Source organism: Canis lupus, chromosome 15 (genome assembly GCF_003254725.2).
Source record: "Canis lupus dingo isolate Sandy chromosome 15, ASM325472v2, whole genome shotgun sequence".
NCBI classification, from domain to species: domain Eukaryota; kingdom Metazoa; phylum Chordata; class Mammalia; order Carnivora; family Canidae; genus Canis; species Canis lupus.
The window spans coordinates 29,618,907-29,638,032 of NC_064257.1; the positions used below are offsets into that span (position 1 = coordinate 29,618,907).

The 19,126-nt window shown below is 35.3% G+C and overlaps 1 protein-coding gene across 4 annotated transcripts in view; it reads right to left on the reverse strand.

Annotated features, from left to right (window-relative positions):
- Window positions 1-13,270: 13,270 nt before the first annotated feature.
- Window positions 13,271-19,126, reverse strand: part of KITLG (KIT ligand) — an 85,526-nt gene continuing 79,670 nt past the window's right edge. For all 4 annotated transcript variants that reach the window (XM_025439001.3, XM_025439000.3, XM_049093885.1 and 1 more), the window contains one exon: window positions 13,271-18,533. The gene's annotated coding sequence lies outside the window, so the exon portion shown is untranslated. The remainder of the gene's footprint in view (window positions 18,534-19,126) is intronic.

Below are 19,126 nucleotides of genomic sequence, written 5' to 3' on the forward strand. Positions count from 1 at the left end.
GTTCTCTCTCCTCCCATGCAAACACAGAAAAGAGGGTACATGAAAATACAGCAGCTGTCTGCAAGCCAGAAAGAGAGCCTTCTGCAGAATCTCACCACACTGGCAACCCAGTCTCAAACTTTTAGCCTCCAGAAATGTGAATAAATAAATTCGTGTTGTTCAAGCCACCCCATCTATGGTATTTTTTATAGCAACATAAGATGAGGAATATGATGCATAACAATAATACTGCCATCACTCTATAAGAAAAAAAAACAACAACCCTATAATCCATATCCCAGCCTGAGTTTTAACTTCCTGAACTAGTTGGATTGTGAGCATTAGGACCCAAACACTGTTCAGGACAAATCTATGACACAAATATATTCAAAGAAGCTTCTTTGAAAAAACTTTGAAAAGCTTCTTGCTTTTTCCTTCCAAGGGAGGCAGGTATGTCCTTTCTCCATAGGTGATTATTTAATTTGTTTTATGACTCATACTTCAAATATTATCAAAGACAAACATACTTATATTCCCAATACCTCACATTTTTAAGATAAAAAATAGCACATTTGCATCTTCTTCTAATGCTTTCAATGTAATATATTTTTGTTACAGTTTGTTTCTTAGCATCAAAGTAATTTAAATTTATTTCCTCACATCTTTATTGACTTTGTTTCATATATATTTATTTTAAAATGGTTTCTCAGGGTTTTTTTCATTGAAATATAGTTGATATACAACGTTATATTTGTTTTAGGTGTGCAACATACAGATTTGGTGATTCTGTTTATTATTCGGTGCTCGCCACAATATGTGTAGTCACCATACAGAATTATTACAACGTAATTGACTATATTACCTATGCTGTGCTTTTCATCTCTGTGACTTATTTATTTTTTTTTATTTTTTTTATTTATTTTTTACTTATTTATTTTATAACTGGAAGTTTGGCCTCTTAATTCCCCTTATCTATTTCATCCATTCATCAACCCACCTCCTCTGACAACCACCAGTTTGTTCTCTGTATTTAAGAGTCTGGATTTTTGTTTTGTTTCATTTTTATATTCCACATATAAGTGACGTCACATAGTATTTGTCTTTCTCTGACTGATTTCACTTAAAATAATAATATCTAGGTTCATCCAGTTGTTGCAAATGCAGGATCTTATTCTTTTTATGGCTACATTCTGTTCTATATATCTCACATCTTCTTATACATCATATCCATTCATCTATTGATGGACACTTGCTTCCATATCTTGATTATTGCAAATAATGCTGCCATAAACATAGAGGAGCATATATCTTTTTGAATTAGTGTTTTTATTTTCTTTGGGTAAATATCCAGTAGTGAAATTATTGGATCATATGATATTTCTATTTTTAATTTTTTAAGGAACCTTCATACTGTTTTCCAGAGTGGCTGTACCAGTTTACATTCCTACCAGTAGCACACAAGGGTTCTCTTTTTTCTACATCCCCATCAACACTTGTCTTTTTGATTCTAGTCATTTTAACAGGTGTAAGGTGACATCTCATTTTGGTTTTGATTTGCATTTCCCTAATGATGAGTGATGCTGAGCATCTTTTTGTCTGTTGACCATCTGTATGGTCTCTTTGGAAAAAGTGTCTATGTAGGGGATCCCTGTGTGGCTCAGTGATTTAGCGCCCGCCTTCTGCCCAGGGCATGATCCTGGAGTCCCAGGGTTGAGTCCCGCATCGGGCTCCCTGCATGGAGCGTGCTTCTCCCTCTGCCTGTGTCTCTGCCTCCCTCTCTCTGTCTCTAATGAACAAATAAATAAAAATTTTTAAAAGTGTCCATGTAGGTCTTCTGCCAATTTTTAAATTAGATTTTTTGTGTGTGTGTTGAGTTGTAAAAGTTCTTTATGTATTTGGGTTATTAACTTTTTATTGAATATATCATTTGCGAATATGTTCTCTCCCATTTAGTAGGTTGCCTTTTTGCTTTGTCAATGGTTTCCCTCACTGCACAAAAGCTTTATATTTTGGCCTGAGGAGACCTATCCATAAAATTGTTGCTAAGGTCATGTCTAAAAGATTTCTATGTTCTCTTTTAGGAGTTTTATGGTGTCAGGTCTCACATTTAGGTCTTTAATCCATTTTGAGTTTATTTTTGTTTATTGTGAAAGAAAGTAGTCTAGGTTTCATTCTTTTACATATAGCTGTCCAGATTTCCCAGCACCATTTATTGCAAAGGTTGTCTTTTCCCCATTGTATATTCTTGATTCTTTTGTCATAGATTAATTGACCATATAAGTGTAAGTTTATTTCTAGACTCTCCATCCCATTCCACTGATCTGTGTGTCTATTTTCTGTTCCAGTACCATAGTGTTTGATTACTATAGCTTTGTAGTATATCTTGCAATTGAGAATTGTGATACTTCTAGTTTTGTTTTTCTTTTCCAAGATTGCTGATGCTATTCCAGATCTTTGGAGTTCCATTACAAATTTTAGGATTATTGGTCCTAGTTCTGTGAGAAATACTATTGGCATTTTGATAGCGATTGCATTGAATCTGTAGATTACTTTGGGTATTATAGACATTTTAACTATTATTTCCTCCAATTTATGAACATGAAATATCTTTCCATTTGTTTGTGTCATCTTCAATTTCTTTCATCAATGTTACAGTTTTCAGAGTATAAATCTTTCGCCATTTTGGTTAAATTTATTCCTAGGTATTTGATTCTTTTTGATAGAATTATAAATGGGATTGTCTTCTAAATTTCTCTCTCTGCTACTTTATTACTAATGTATAGAAATGCAACAGATTTCTGTATATTTTGCACTCTGCAACTTTACTGAATTCATTTATCAATTCTAAAAATTTTATGATGGAGTCTTTAAGATATCATGCCAACTGCAAATAGTCACAGTGTACTTCTTCCTCACTCATTTGGATGCTTTTTATTTCTTTTTCTTCTCTGCTGCAGTTAGGACTTCCTATGTTATTTTAAAGTGGTAAGAGTGGACATCTTTGTCATGTTTCTGATGTTTGAGGAAAGGCTTTCACTTTTTTACCATTGCAAATGTTAGTCATGGTTTTTCATACACATTGTTTTTTAAATTGAGGTATATTTCCTCTAAACCCACTTTGTTGAGAGTTTTTTTTATCAAGAATGGATGTTGTACTTTGTCAAATGTTTTTTCTGCATCTATTTAGAGGACCATACTGTTTTTATCCTTCTTGTTAATGTGACTGATTGATTTGTGATATCAAACTACATCTGTATCCCTGCAATAAGTTCCACTTGATTGTGCAAATGATATTTTTAGTGTATTGTTGGATTTGGTTTACTAATATTTTAGTGAGGATTTTTGCATCTATGTTTATTAGAGCTTTTGGCCTGTAGTTTTCTTGTTTATAGTGTCTTTGTCTGGTTTTGGTATCAGAGTAATCTGGCCTTATTGAATGAATTTGGAAGTTTTTCTTCCTTTTCTATTTTTTAGAATAGTTTGAGAAGAATAGGCATTACTTCTTTAAATGTTTGATAGAATTCATCTGTAAAGCCATCTAGTCTTGGGCTTTTGTTTGTTAGGAATTTTTTGATTACCATTTCAATTTCATTGCTAGTAATTGGTCTATTCAAACTTTTCATTTCTCCCTGATTCAGTTTTGGAAGATTGTATATTTCTAAGAATTTATCCATTTCTTCTAGGTTGTCCAATTTTTAATATAATTTTTATAACCTCTTATAATTCTTTGTAATTCAATGTGTTGGTTGTTATTTCTTCTCCATTTCTGATTTTATTAATTTGAGCCCTCTCTCTTTCTTTCTTGATGAGTCCTTGTTGGTTTTTTGTCTGGGTGATCAATTCATTGATGTTAGTGGAGTGTTAAAGTCTACTATTATTGTATCACTGTCAATTTCTCCCTTTATGTCTGTTAATACTTGCTTTATATATTTAGGTATTCATGTGTTAGATACATAGATATTTATAATTATTATAATCTTTTGTTGGATTGATCCTTTTATCATTATGTAATGCCTTTCTTTCTTCTTTCTTTCTTCTTTCTTTCTTCTTTCTTTCTTTCTTTCTTTCTTTCTTTCTTTCTTTCTTTCTTTTTTTTGCTTCAGTCTTTGTTTTAACATCTATTTTGTCTGATATAAGTATTGCCACCCCATCTTTCTTTTTATGCTCTATTTTCATGGTATGTTTTTCTATCCCTTCACTTTCAGTTTGTATGTCTTTAGGTCTAAAGTGAATTTCTTATAGGCAGCAGATAGGTGGTTCTTGTTTTTCATCCATGCAGTCATCCTATGTCTTTTGATTGGAACATTTAGTCCATTTACATTTAAAGTAGTTATTGATAGGTATGTACTTAGAGTCATTTTGTTAATTGTTTTTGGGTTTTTTTTAGAAGTAGATACTTTTATTGGATTACAATTAACAGCATTATATTAGTTTCATGTATACAACGTGATGATTCAACAACTTTATACGTTACACAGTGCTCATTACAGTAAATGCAGTCACCATCTGTCACCAAACAATATTATTACAATATTATCAACTATATTTTCTATATACTTTTCATCCCTGTGACTTATTTATTTTATAACTGGAAGTTTGTACCTCTTAATCCTCTTTTGTAGTTCTTATCTGTTTTTCTCTTGCTCTCTTCCTTTGAGGTTTGATGGCCTTCTTTAGTGTTATGTTTGGATTTCTTTGTGTGCGTGTCTGTGTGTGTGTGCACACGTGTGTGCACACACATGCATGTGCATGTGTATTTATTATAGATTTTTGGTTTGTGGTTACCATTTGTTCAAATATAACATCTTACATGTATAGGAGTGTGTGTTGAGCTAATGGTCTCTTAAGTTTGAACATATTCTAAAATTACTAATTTTTTAACCTCCATTTCACTTTTTACATGTATATGATGTCATATTTACATCTTTATTTTGTATATCCTTGACTAATTTTTTGTAGATAAAATTAATTTTACTACTTTCATGTTTAAACCTCCATACTGGCTTTAGAAGTGATTAATCTAGTACCCATACTGTATGTTTGCTTTTACCTGTGTAATTTTTCCTTTCCTAATTTTCTTCTAGTTATGACCTCTTTTTTCCACTTAAAGAATTCTCTTTAACATTTCTTGTAAGGCTGGTTTAGTAGTGATGCACTCCTTTAACTTTTGTGTACCTGGGAAACTCTTTATCTCTTCTATTCTGAATGATAAGATTCTTGGTTATAAGTTTTTTATTTATAGCACTTTGAATATATTATGCGACTTTCTGCTAAAAAATCAGCTGATTACCTTATAAGTTTACCTTGTATGTAACTATTTTCTCTTGGTGCATTTAAAATTCTCTCTTTATTGGGGAGCCTGGGTGGCTCAGTTGATTGAGCATCATAATCTCAATTTCGGCTCAGGTCATGATCTTGGGGTTGTGAGTTGGAGCCCTGTGTCAGGCTCCATGCTCACTGTGGAGGCTCCTGTGTCAGGCTCCATGCTCACTGTGGAGTCTGATTTTCTCTCTCCCTCTGCAACTCCCTCAGCTCTCTCTCTCTGAAATAAATACATAAAATATTTTAAAAATCTCTATTATTACTCTTTGCCATTTTAATTATTTTATGTTTTGGTATGGACCTCCTCGGCTTCATCCTTTTAGGGGCTCTCTGTGCTTGCTGGCCCTGGATGCCTGTTTGTTTCCCCAGATTTGGGATGTTTTCAGCTATTATTCTTCATATATGCTTTCTGCCTTCTCTCTCTCTTCTCCTTCTGAGATCGTTATAATGCAAATGTTATCATACTTGATGATGTCACAGAGTTCCCTTAACCTATTCTCTCTCTTTTTTTTTTTTTTTTTTTTTTTTTCTGTTCAGCTTGGTTACTTTCCACTATCCTGTTGTCCAGATTACTAATTTGTTTTGCATTCTCTAATCTGCCATTGATTCCCTCTGGTGTACTTTTTTTTTTTTATTGAATTCTTCAGCTCTCTTTTTTTATATTTTTTCTTTGTTGAAGTCCTCACTGAGTTCATCCATGAGTACCTTTATGACCATTGTTTTGACCATCTCTTTATCAGGCATACTGTTTATCTCCATTTCGTTTACCTATAATTTTTATTTTGTTCTTTCATTTGGGACATACTCTTCTGTCTCCCTATTTTTCTCTCTGCGTTTGTTTCTATGTATTAGGTAGGTCAGTTATGTCTCTTGGTCTTGAAAGTAGTGGCCTTGGGATGCCTGGGTGGCTCAGCAGTTGAGCATCTGCCTTTAGCTCAGGGCATGATCCTGGAACCCTGGATCTAGTCCTACATCATGTTCCCCTGCAGGGAGCCTGCTTCTCTGCCTGCCTGTCTCTGAGGGAATGAAGGAAGGAAGGAAGGAAGGAAGGAAGGAATGCGGAATCAGAAGAAAGAAAGAAAGAAAGAAAGAAAGAAAGAAAAGAAAGAAGAAAGAAAGAAGAAAGAAAGAAAGAAAAAAAAGAAAAGAGAAAGCAAAAGAAGAAGAAAGAAAAAAGAAAGAAAAAGAAAGAGAAAAAGAAGAAAGAGAATAAGAAAGAAGAAAAAAAACGAAAGAATACAAAGCAAAATAACGAATAAAGCACCAGCAAAGACGACAAGAAAGCAAACAAAGAAAGAAGAAGAAAAATATAAAAGTAAAGTATTGGCCTTATGTAGAAGAGGTCCTGTGATCCCCTATGGCACAATGCCGTCTGGTCCTCAGAACCAGGCACTCCAAGTGCGTCTCCTATGTGGGTTGCATGCACTCTCCTATTGTGGCCGAGCTGTGATTGTCTTCGGCCCAGTTAGTTTCAATGATCTCCTTTGCTTGCTGTGAGCAAACTGGGCAGTTTCCTTCCCACATTGTTGAGAGGCCTGTCTGTAGCCCATTTGGGCTTATTGGTGGGTGAGGCAGGTACTTGCCCTAGTTCTCTGCAGTTAGCCTCTGTGTCACAGCAGCAGATGCACCAAGGCAGGGCTTGCTCCCTGGTAGGGCAAGGAAAGACCAGCTGCAGGAACTATAGGTGCACTGATGTGTGGGGTTATCTTCCCCTGCTCTCACCAGGGCATGAGTCACTTTGGTGTGCATCAGTCATGGCTAGGAATGCCTGCCAGGTGCAGTGGGTCAGAAGCTGCTTTGGAGGGATGCCTGCTGAGGCAGGCAGGTTGGATGCAATGAGTTAATAGCGGAATACTGGGCAGGTCATGTGGTTCTAACAAGATAGATGGATGGTGTCAACGCTAGTTCCAGAAAGTGTATGGCTATCTAGTTTGAGGAATTGGAAAAGAAATGGCACCCACCAGCACTTTTGTTTCTGGAGAAATCTGCAGATCCCTGCCCCTCCAGCACACATTCTAAGATTATTTAATGAATCTCCCTCACATATACCTCAGACACTTTTCAAACTACTGCTTCTAAGCTGTGTCTTAGGCCAAACTATTTAATATGCTGACTTCTTAAGGGCAGCGACTCAGTTTTCTACCACCCTCTGGCTCTCCTAGAGTTAAACCTGCTGGTTTTTAAAGCCGTGATTGTTACGCCCCACCAGTTTTTAAAGTTCTCGAAATTAAGCCCCCCTGGTTTTAAAAACTAGATGTTATAGGAACTGTATTCTCAGTGCAGGTCTCCAGTGCCAGAGGTGCCCGTGTAAGGTCAGATCCTTTTGCCTTTCCGTACTTGTGATGCTCTTCTTGTTTGTGGTTAGTCCTGCCAGGCCTTGGTTCCCAGCTATGTCGCTGTCCCTCCTACCCGCATGATGTGGCTTCCTCTCTCTGATGAGCTGTGAAAGGTCTGTTGTGTCAGTCGTCAGGTGGTTTTCAGAGTTAGTTGCATGGATGTAGCTGTAATGTATGTGTATCCAACGGGCAAAGGTAAGCTCAGAAGTCTCCTACCATCTTCTTAAAACTCCTAGGTCTTTGATAGATAAATATATAGATTACATAATCTCTATATCCACTTAATATATTTGAATTAGGAGTTTACAATTTCTCAATTGTTTTTATGAGCTATTCCAAAACACTTTCCAGATTGGAGTTAAGTAATATGTCTGAGTCTGGTCTTTCTTCTTCTAATGTGTTTTGATTTTTTGTTTTGAGTTTTTAAAACTATATCTTAGAAGTCCTTAAAATGTCATTATGTCCCAACAGCCTTATGTTGGGGAGACTATTTTGTTACACAAAAACTCTTTAGAACATTTTAAAGTATGTTTAAAGAAATGCTTAAAGCTGCTATGTGAAAGACACTGTTAAGAGAATGAAGAGATAAGCCACAAATTGTAGCAAATATGTGCAAAACACGTATCTGACATGGGATTTGCATCTAAAATAAACAACCTTTTAAAATCCAATATTAAGGAAACAACCCAATTTAAAAATAGACAAGAGTCGAAAAGACACCTCAGCAGAGAAGATAAACAGATGGCAAATAAGCTTATGAAAAGATGCTCACCATCATTTGTCATTAGGGAACTACAAATTAAAATAATAATGATATACTATTATCCATCTATTAGAATGGCTAAAATCCAACAAACTGACAATAAAAATTGCTAGAGACAATGTGGAGCAGCAGGATTTATCATTCATAGCCATTGGGCATGAAAAATGATACAGCCACTTAAGAAGACAGCTTTGTGTTTTCTTACAAACCTAAACATAGTTGTACCATATAGTCCAGCAATCATGCTCCTAGGCATTTACCCAACTGATTTGAAAACTTATGTCTGCCAAAAATGAATGTTTATAGGAGCTTAATTGTCACCAAAAAACTGGAAACTAAAATGTCCTTCATAGGCAAATGGATAACCAAACTGTGACACATCCAGACAATGGAATATTATTCTATGATAAAAAGAAATAAGCTATCAAGCCATGAAAGACACAGATGAATATTAAATGCGTATTGCTAATTGAAAGAAGCTAGTCTGAAAAGACTACATATTGTGTAATTTCAATTATATGACACTCTGGAAAAAGTAAAACCTGCAAAGACAATTAAAAATCAATGGTTTCTAGAGGTACAGGGAGAGGGAAGGAATATTGAATACATAAAGCACAAGGGCTGTTTAAGGGCAATTAAACAGTTCTGTGTTGTCAAGACCAGTACATTGAGAAGCCTAAAACATGTGTCCTCATATACAGATTTTCTGGTTCCATCAGCATAGCAGTTTTATTAAATTCTGTTGTTTCCTCACAATTAAGAGGGGGGGAAAATGTGTGGTTTTGCTTATAATTATATACCCTATTACTAAGCATTTTCTGTCTGGGGAAAGGTACCAAGGATTTGACCAGGTATTAATGAAACCTGAGTCTTCCACTTAATAATTTTACACATCAGGTGACTGTGATGATTGTGAGAATTTTTCACAAACTGGCTTCTGCCTCTATTCCTGCCAGGTCCATAAGACACATTCACTAGGGCATCCTGATATGGCCTCTGGCCATACACTTTTGGGTCATAGTGTCCTAGTGAATTGGCACAGTGGCTAGCGGAAGTGTTACTAGAAGCCATTTCCACACCAGAACACTAATACCTTAAAGATAAATGGAAGTGGCTGCAAATTTTACAAAAATATATTACTATGTGAACACATTGCTATCTCCTTCCTATGATATATAAAAGACCTACAGTGTATAAGTGAGGACCAGAAACTTAAATTCCCCCAGCTTCACAGAAAATCAGCCTCAGGTATTAGGAGTCTTTGGAAATTCTGTTTATCTATCATCTACTATCTATCTATCTATCATCTATCAATCTATCATCTATATCTATCTATCATCTATCTATTATCTATCTATCTATCATCTATCTATCTATCATCATCTATCATCTATCTATCTAATCTATCATCTATCATCTGTCAAGGTAAAGCAGCAATCAAGATTATGAGCTACGAGTGAGAATGGGAATGCAGTGGGGGGTTGGGGAGAGAAAATATACAATAGGGGTACCTGAGTAGCTCAGTTGATTAAGCATCTGCCTTTGGCTCAGGACCCTGGGATTGAGCCCCACATTGGGCTCCTTGCTCAGCAGAGACCCTGCTTCTCTCTCTCTGACAGTGCCTACTGTGTTCTCTCTGTCAAATAAAAAAAAATCTTTAAAAAAATAATGTATAAAATAGCTATGAGAATGGAAAAGTAAAGAGACTAGAGAAGAGCAATAGAATAGAATTATAGTTGTTGGAGCAGCATTAAGACCCACTTGATGGGAAAGAATCTAGGGAAAATTAGTAGGCATGATGGTGTATTGTATACCAGCCATGTTTAGCCATACAAGTACAGATAAAGAGTGGATGGAGAACTGTATTTGAGCAGGGGTGTCATTTACCAGGCAAAATTTAGGACGTGAGAGGGATTAGGAGAAGAAAGTATATGCAAGAGTAATTATAATGCTGGATTGTGGATTTTAACATGTTTAAGGAGAGGAGAGAGGACATCAAAGGTTGACAGTGGAAAATGGTAGAATCAATAGACTGACAAGCCCACTGGGTCAAAGGGAGTAAAGTGGAAAGATACAAAGTGGTGGTGGTCTGAGATGGAATATATGAAATTGAGATATGAATGTGTTACAGTTAATTACAATGATAAAGTCTATAGGAAGACTTAGATGGTTAGGGTGATGTTAAGAACTGGTTCATTAGGAAAGAAGTTCAAGGACCTGAATATATAGGATGTTGAAAGGATCACTTATGTTGCATATAAAAATCCCAAGAGTTCAGAATGAAATATATACACTGGTACGCAGAGGAGTATAATGAAACCCCATGTAACTTACATTACATTAAGTATAATGTAAACCCCATAATTTATCTTCAATTGACTCAACTACTGAAGGATCTTGTTTTATCTAAGTCTCCTATCTATACCCCCTTTCTACTCCCCCTTTCATATTACTTTTAGGCCAATACCTAAAAATATTTAATCTGTAAATATTTGTGTATATTACTAAATTGTAACTTTTTAAAACATAACCACAGTATGCTTGTCACACAAGAGAAAAATGGGGAATTCCTTAATATTAAAAACTCAGTATTCATATTTCAATTGTCTCACATCATTGTACACTTCAATATTGCACTACAGCAGGGTATAAAATAGAGGCAAAAGTCTTCCTTTATTATTGAATTTAGGTTCCTCTAGAGAACAACACCACTAAGTACTTTATGTTAACTTCCAGAACTTTTTGGCATGAGCAAACCATACATGTATATGTGTCTATGTATGTATATATGTATACGCATATGTATATATAATACTATTCTGTAATCTTACCTTTTCCATTTATTAGAAGAATGTGTAACACTCTGGATCAGCCCAGAGAAATCTTTATCCACTGTGCCATAATGACCAGGAAAGTATACATGGACACTGAGATTGTAATGGAATGTGTGCCTTTTGGAATTCCAGTCTACATTTAGTACTTTCAGAACTTTTCCTTCATCTTCTTACTCAAAATTAAAAGGAGGCTCTCTTCTGAGGATTTATCTATCTCTTTAGCCCTCTCAGTTAGTGACTGTGTTTCCTCCATAACTGGTAGTAGGACCAGAAGAGGGTTCTTTGCTCTTCATTGCTGCTTCTGTATTTTCTCCTCCTTAAGCCCTCCCAGATTTGAATCTCGTATCATTAGACTCTATATCCACAGCCACTCCCTGTTGCTTCTATGTATAACTCCCGGGTTCCTCTCCTTCATTTCTTAATGAAGAAATCTATTTCTTAGCACCTGGTCACTGTCACTCAATTCGTGTTCCAAATTGTTCATAATAAAACGTCATAGAAAATAACATCAGACATTGCAATTGCAATAGGTAGTATCTGTTCAAATTTTATTTCAATTACATCTTATTATTTGTTTAAATTTGGGGAATACAGTGGTATAAATATTCATGGTCCTACCCCTCATATTGTTTATGGCTTAAAGGGTAAAAAAAAATCAATTCCCAATCTCACCCTCCCCAACCCCCTGCTAAAATTACGAGCTGGACAATAGAGGGTTTTGTAGGCCATATTAAGATATTTAGGTTTTCTTCTGAAGATGAGAAACCATTTAAGTGTTTTAACCAGAGAAAAACAACATCAGAGATCTCCATATTCAACTCTAACTTGAGAAACTGATTGTAAAAGGACTAGTGATGTGTGTAGCCTCAATTAGAGGGCTATTCTAACAATATAAACACTGAGCAGAGGAAACAGGATCAGCAGTTTAAAAGAAAGGGGTGTATAAGCATTGCATCATAAAGCTAGGGGATGTCATCTCAAAAGTCAAAAACCAACCAGAGGTCAAGCAGGATATTTATTGCCTAAACCATATGAGCCACCATGGTGTTTGATCTTGCCATTCCTCTTCTCAGAAACACAATGGGAAGTTTCCCATGTCCCCTAAGACTGTCTACCCTGTTATGGTATTCAAGGCTGTGCTCTCATCTCTATATTTCTTTTTGCATTATATGCTCAGAGGATACTGGTTTGACCTGATCAAATAAGCCCAGAAATTTTATTGCTTCTTGTTTCGGAAAGTACTGCTCAAACAGGGCATAATTCCATCAAAATTTGTCTTATTGTAAATCTTAGCCCAAATACCAACTCCTCCATAGTCCCACCTAGCCTTTCTCTCTCAAATAAATTTAAAAAATGAAAAATGGATAAAGATTAGAACAAGAGAGCAAAAGCAGGGGGGAGGAACAGAGGGAGAGGGAGAAGCAGACTCTCCACTGAGTGGGAGCCTGACGTGGGGCTCTATCCCAGGACCCGGGATCATGACCTGAGCCAAAGGCAGACACTTAACTGAGTCACCCAGGTGGCCCCATTTCTCCTTCTTGCATGCTTTAAGGACATGCTCTTAGCTTTGCATTTAGGTAATTACTTCAGTGTGGTTTTATGCATAGTACAGTGGTTTTCATATCGTCTCCTCACTAGAAACCTTTTGAGATCAAACAATGTTAACAGGCCAGGTAATCAAAGATTCTAGTAACCAGTAAATATTGAGTAAAAATGATTCATTTCATCTCCATATGACAAAATCTAGGTTAATGAGTTTCTGTAGAAAAATTTGATATTAGTTTAATAAATGCTCAACCATTTTTTAAAGATTTACTTATTTTAGAGAGTGTGAACAGGACGGGGAGGGGAAAAGGAGAGAAAATCTCAGACTCCATACTGAGTGCTGAGCCCCACTTGGGATTAGTGTCACAACCCTGATATCACAACCTGAGCCAAAATGAAGAGTTGGATGTCCAACTGACTACGCCACCCAGGTGCTCCCTCAACCATGCTTTAAATCTATGTGATAAGCTTGAGATATCGACAGGTCAAACTTATGAGAGTGCATAAAATTCTTTATTTAGAACAATAAAGTATATGTATATATAATGTAATTTCAAATTCAAACCTGTATAAAAAAGGGTCAGGACATATACCTAGTTTAAAAAGTACACATATAGTATATACACATACACATCACATTTTACAACCTTTTTTATTTAATTACACTTCAGTCATAATAAACTAGAATAGTGTTGACATACATTTACATTACAATATGCAAACTCCAATCTATGACTGAACTAGCAATATATCTATGCATCCATCTAAATGAATACTTTTCAAGTCCATCAATTTAAAAAATAGTGACAAGTGGACACTATAATCACACATTAATCCTTAGAATATAGGATATTTTTATTGAAAAATTTTGAGTCTTACAGTTGAGAAATCAAGTAATTGAAAATACTATGTTTTTTAGCTTAAAGAATTATCTTAATTTTATTTTTAAAAATAACATAAGGATGTAGTGGAGATGGCAGTTATAAATTTACAATGCTTAGGAAACATTTTAGGATTATGAATATCCACTTTAATAGAAATTGCTTCTAAAACATCTTGTTAGGAAATGAAAGTACCATTATTTTACCTGTAACAAAGGCATTTCCAGACCTGTTAATAGAAGCAACAATACCAGAAAGTGTGTTATCAAACACCATAAATTACTAGTTTCAATCTGAAATTTTTTTTTTTTTTTTACAAAATAATACTGTTTCAAAGACAAGCTGGCTTAATTAAAATTCTTATCCCACTTTCTAATTTTAAAATGTAATTTATGGATGACCCCTTTCCAAATGGATTACAAATTATCTTTTGGCACTCAAAAACTTTGAACATCTTACATTTTGTGCTCTAAGCTTTTAATAAAATAAAAGCATTTATTTATTTATTTTATTATTATTTTTTTTTAATAAAAGCATTTAAATGCTTAATTTGGTGCATTCCCAAATTTTACACATATCTTATAGTATCTTTTCCTAAAATGTACTCATGGTTTTCATTCTTCAGAGGTGATCCAAAAATGTTTACTTAAGCAAAGGAAAAAGCCATCTCTTGTGTAAATGGTTATCCAATTCACCCTACATGAGATTGAATTTTACTTTTACTAATGGATCCTATTTACATTACAAACAAGAACAGCAATGACTTTTTATGTTCAAATTGCTTATTCACAGAAATCAGAGTAGAATATTTTATGTGGAGTAATTTCAGATCTATTTTATTGTCTTTGTCAGTCATATATCAATAGGTTTCACACCCGAGGTGTGACCTCCAACTTCACCATATAGATAAATAAAAAACCTAGATCCAAAGAGGTGACTTACCAATATCATTTAACAGCAGAGTGGAGGCTTCTGACAATATCCCCCACATCCATCTCACTATGCCAAACTGTCTTTTTGAAAAATATTTCTTAACGAATAGGTGAGAATGGCTAAATGTCTCATATTGGAATTACATTTTGAAACCAAAACCGAGCTGCAGAAAAACAGTAAGAGATATCCATGAATTCTGAATGGAATTTTCCGTTAATTTCAAACTTCAATTGAATTAAGATACCTAAGATATGCCCAGAATTTCCCCCAAACTACTTTAATACTCAATTAAATGTGTTTAATTCTTACTAAAAGCAAACACCTTTAGTAAGCCTTATAAACATGATACTTTCTCATACATTTTCATCTTCACATAATTCTTTTAAGAGAATAGGGGACTTATTCTGTTATATTGAAAAAAATGAATTTGTCTGACTTATTAAAAAGTGGCAGTGTGGTAAGCACGTAAGATCATTATACAAAATCCAGCAACACTCCAATATCACTGAGCAGGCACCATTTATCATAGAACCAGAGAACCAGTTTCTTTATAGGCTTGTGTTCTACCAAAGAAAGAAGTGCAAAGCTTTTAGTAAAATTTAGAATCTGCAGACTTCTGAGATCATTTTAAAAGGCAATTCTGAAATGTTAACAGAAGATAACTATCAGATACATGATACCAATTTAAAAGGTGATTTCATGGTTTATAATATCAGTTGTGAATTTTCCATGATGTCTGAAGTATATTCAGTACACGTAATGGATAAAATAAAGATATATATATATATATATATATATATTTATCTCAGAGCAGATATGACAATTCCCAAGCAGCAAGCATCCAAAATAACGTTCAGCCTTTTTCTACTGTTCATGTATTTTATCGAACTTTAGTGTCTTAAAAAATTGGTAATTCACATAACTCTCAATGAGCCAATACATTTAATTAGGCACAATATATTGCCCCTCGCTTAACCATGCCATATTTTATAACTTGATGAATTTGTTTATTTAAGTCTATTGATTAGGACCATGCCCTTGAGTGGTAAAACCCAGCTCCTAGCTTTGAGAACAAAAGTGCATTTATGTACTCTCAAGCTCATTAAATAGCATTTTCTCCTCCCGAAGGAAATCAAAACCACTGGTGAGATAAATCAAACCATTACATAGAGCAGTATCAATCTTCCCAACCTACGTCTGACCTACACACGTAGCTCATACTAATTTATATCTATTTTCCTCAAAACAATCTATGTCACACACCGAGACAGGTCCTTTCAGCAATTAAACTGATCTCTGGTTTTATTACTAATCGATTGTACCAGGGGATGGTTAAGGGCCTGAATAAGTCAATGCAGCTTCCCAAAGCACCTGGGTTGTATCTTTGAGAAATGACTATCTCATGAGGAACCCCAGCACTTTAGAGAAGGAAGGGCTCAGAGAAATCCTCTGGGCTCTTTGGTACAAGAAAGAGCAAAGGCCACTTCACTGGAGTTGTATCTGGATCTGCTTTGAATATGATCTAAAATCCAACTTGGCCAGAAATTCTTGTACTTTTGAAATCAAAGGAAAGCTCACAGCTTTTCATGCCCTTTTGTATCACTACACTGAAAATGGTCATCGAGGGTAGAACGTGACAATAATATCACAAGAATGAAGTTATGACAGAAAACTCTGGATTCCTTAATGTGTATGTTCATGATCTATTAAAAGAGTCTTCATAATAAACCACAAGAAATCACTTTAGTCAGATGTTCCTTTGACTATAAAAAAATTGGTACTGGAAATTCACATACTGTCTTAAGTTTTAGTTTTATAAGCATGATGTCCATCTTGGGAATTCTTACCAAGTCACTCTCAATATGACAAACACTGTCACACATTTTAAATAGCAAACTGACATGCATAACTACATAAAGCTCGCTATTTTTAATTCATAAACATTAATGAATATACAGTGCCTAATTTTAAATAAATGGATCCTTTAAACTGATAATGGTGATTATACAAGAAATAACTAAAGTTGCCTGATTCCTTGCCTTCTTATAAAAGCCAAGTAGCCTAGTTTTCAATACCCATGATACCATGTGGATATGGTTTTCTAATCTGAGATACTAAATATAATTTTTACTTTCTCTCATGGTGTAAATTGAAAATGGGACCTTCATACATTCTGCAATTCTTCTGAAGTCCCTTTACATAACTCTGTAATAGTTTCAGAATATAAACATTTCATAATATATTTTGCAAGCACAATTTCTACACTCTTCTAGAGGTAGGGGGAAAGGGTGCCGAATGTGTTCCTCAGTGAATGTCCTGCTGTTCATTGTTCATAGCTTCTTCAAGCTGTCTTTTAGAAAGTCTCCTCTCTCCATAGGCATCGATGTTTTTTAGGGGGAGTGGTAGGTTTTTTTTTTTTTTTTAATGTTTTTCTTCAACTTAAACTAAAAACAAAAACCCCAGTTCATTCATTTCTTCCCCCACCCCATCTCTTGTAACTACCAATCTGTCCTTTGTATCTATGAGCTCGGTATTTTTAATTTACTTTTTTTTCTAGATTTCACATATAAGTGAGATCATATAATATCTGTTGTTCTGACTTACTTCACTTAGCATAATGCCCTCAAGGTCCATCCATGTTGTCACAAATTGTAAGATTTCATCTTTAGAGCTGAACGATAATCCTGTGTACACACATCACATCTTTATCCATGCATCCATTGGTGGACTTACATTGTTTCCTTATCTTGGTTATTGTAAATAATAATGCAAGGAACATAGGGGTTTATTTATCTTTTAGAATTAAGTGTTGATTTCATTTTCCTTGGATAAATACCCAGGAGGGGAATTGCTAGATAATACAGCAATTCTATTTTAAATTTTTTGAGGAAACTCAAAATTTTTCATAGTGACTGCATCAATATACATTCCCACCAATAGTGCACAAGGGTTCCCCTCTCTCCACATCCTAATAATTTTCATCTTTTTGATAATAGCCATTCTGAAGGTATGAGGGGATATCTCATTGTGGTTTTGATTTGCTCTGGTGACTGATGTTGAGTATCTTTTCATTTATCTGTTGGCCATATGTAGGTCTTCTTTGGAAAAATGTCTATTCAGATCTTCTTCCCATTTTTAAATTAGATTTTCTTGCTATTGAGTTGTAGGAGTTCTTTGTAGATTTTAGGTATTAGCCCCTTTTCAGATGTATGATTTGCAATTACTTTCTCCCATTCAGTAGGTGTTTATTTTTTTTATTTTTTTATTTTGTTGATGGCATCACTGTTCTAATTCAGTACTGGCTCCCAGGCATGGATAGATCCAGCTAACCATGTCCATTTGTCTAGTGGGATGTAGGTTTATGTTGAGAAGAGACTGAGATCAGACCCAGACCATTAGCATCTACAAGGCTGACATGCTGCCTACTCTAATCATTTTGTTTCCACTGCTTTCTACATGTAGAGTTGTTGATGCTATCATTTGTTTTTAAATGTTTTTCCAGATCCCTTTAAGAAAAATTATTACCTCTCCACTATTCAGGATGAAATCTACTTGCAGAGACCAAGATAACTATGAACTGCAGGTTGTAACTGAAAATAAAGCTATGTGGCTTTTCAGCAATTAGACACTTCTGGAGGCATACAAAATGGTGCATGCAGTCTGGGACGCGTGCTTTCTCTCCCAACATCGGTTGCAAGTTCTAAATGAGACCACAAGTCCCCCAGGTCCTTAAAATAGAGTCCTGCTCCATGCAAGTTCTTCTTTATAGATGATTAATTCAGTGCCAGTTTCACAGTAAAACACTTTGTTCCAATTTGTGAATCATCCATATAGAGTCATGGGTAGCAAGAACAGATAAAAATGCAGTCTGCACTCCAGACAGAATATGAATTTGTTTAAAGCTGCTTCATTTATGAAGCAAACATGAACTGTTACCCGCCTAGAGAGGAAAGAAAAGAGAGAGGTTAGAGTGTATCTGCCTTTTCATTCTCAATAGCTGAATTCATAGAACTACAGATTGAGTAATAGATAAAATAAATGCTTCACTTACACAGCCGAAAGAACTTGACAAATCTTTTCCTAGATGCAATGACTAGTCACTCTGTGATCTTCCTGGTAACACTTAACATTATCTGAAATGATCTTACTGTTTGGTTTTCTCCTCCCATTCGAATGTAAGCTTCATGAGGACACAGAACTTTGTCTTTTTTTTTTTTTTCTTCAAGATTTTATTTATTTGAAAGAGAGAGTGAGAGAGAGTAAGCAGGAGGAGGGGGAAAGGGAGAGGGGCGAAGCAGACTCCTTGCTGAGCAGGGAGCCCTACACGGAGCTCCATCCCAGGACCCTGGGATCACGACCTGAGCCAAAGGCAGACACTTAACCAACTGAGCCACCCAGGTGCTCCATTTGTCTATCTTTTTTGCTGCTGTACTCCAAAAAACCTAGAACGGTGCCTGACACAAAGGACATACTCAGTAAATATTCCTTGAACATAAGGATGGATGAAGGAACACCTGGTGGCTTTCACACCCG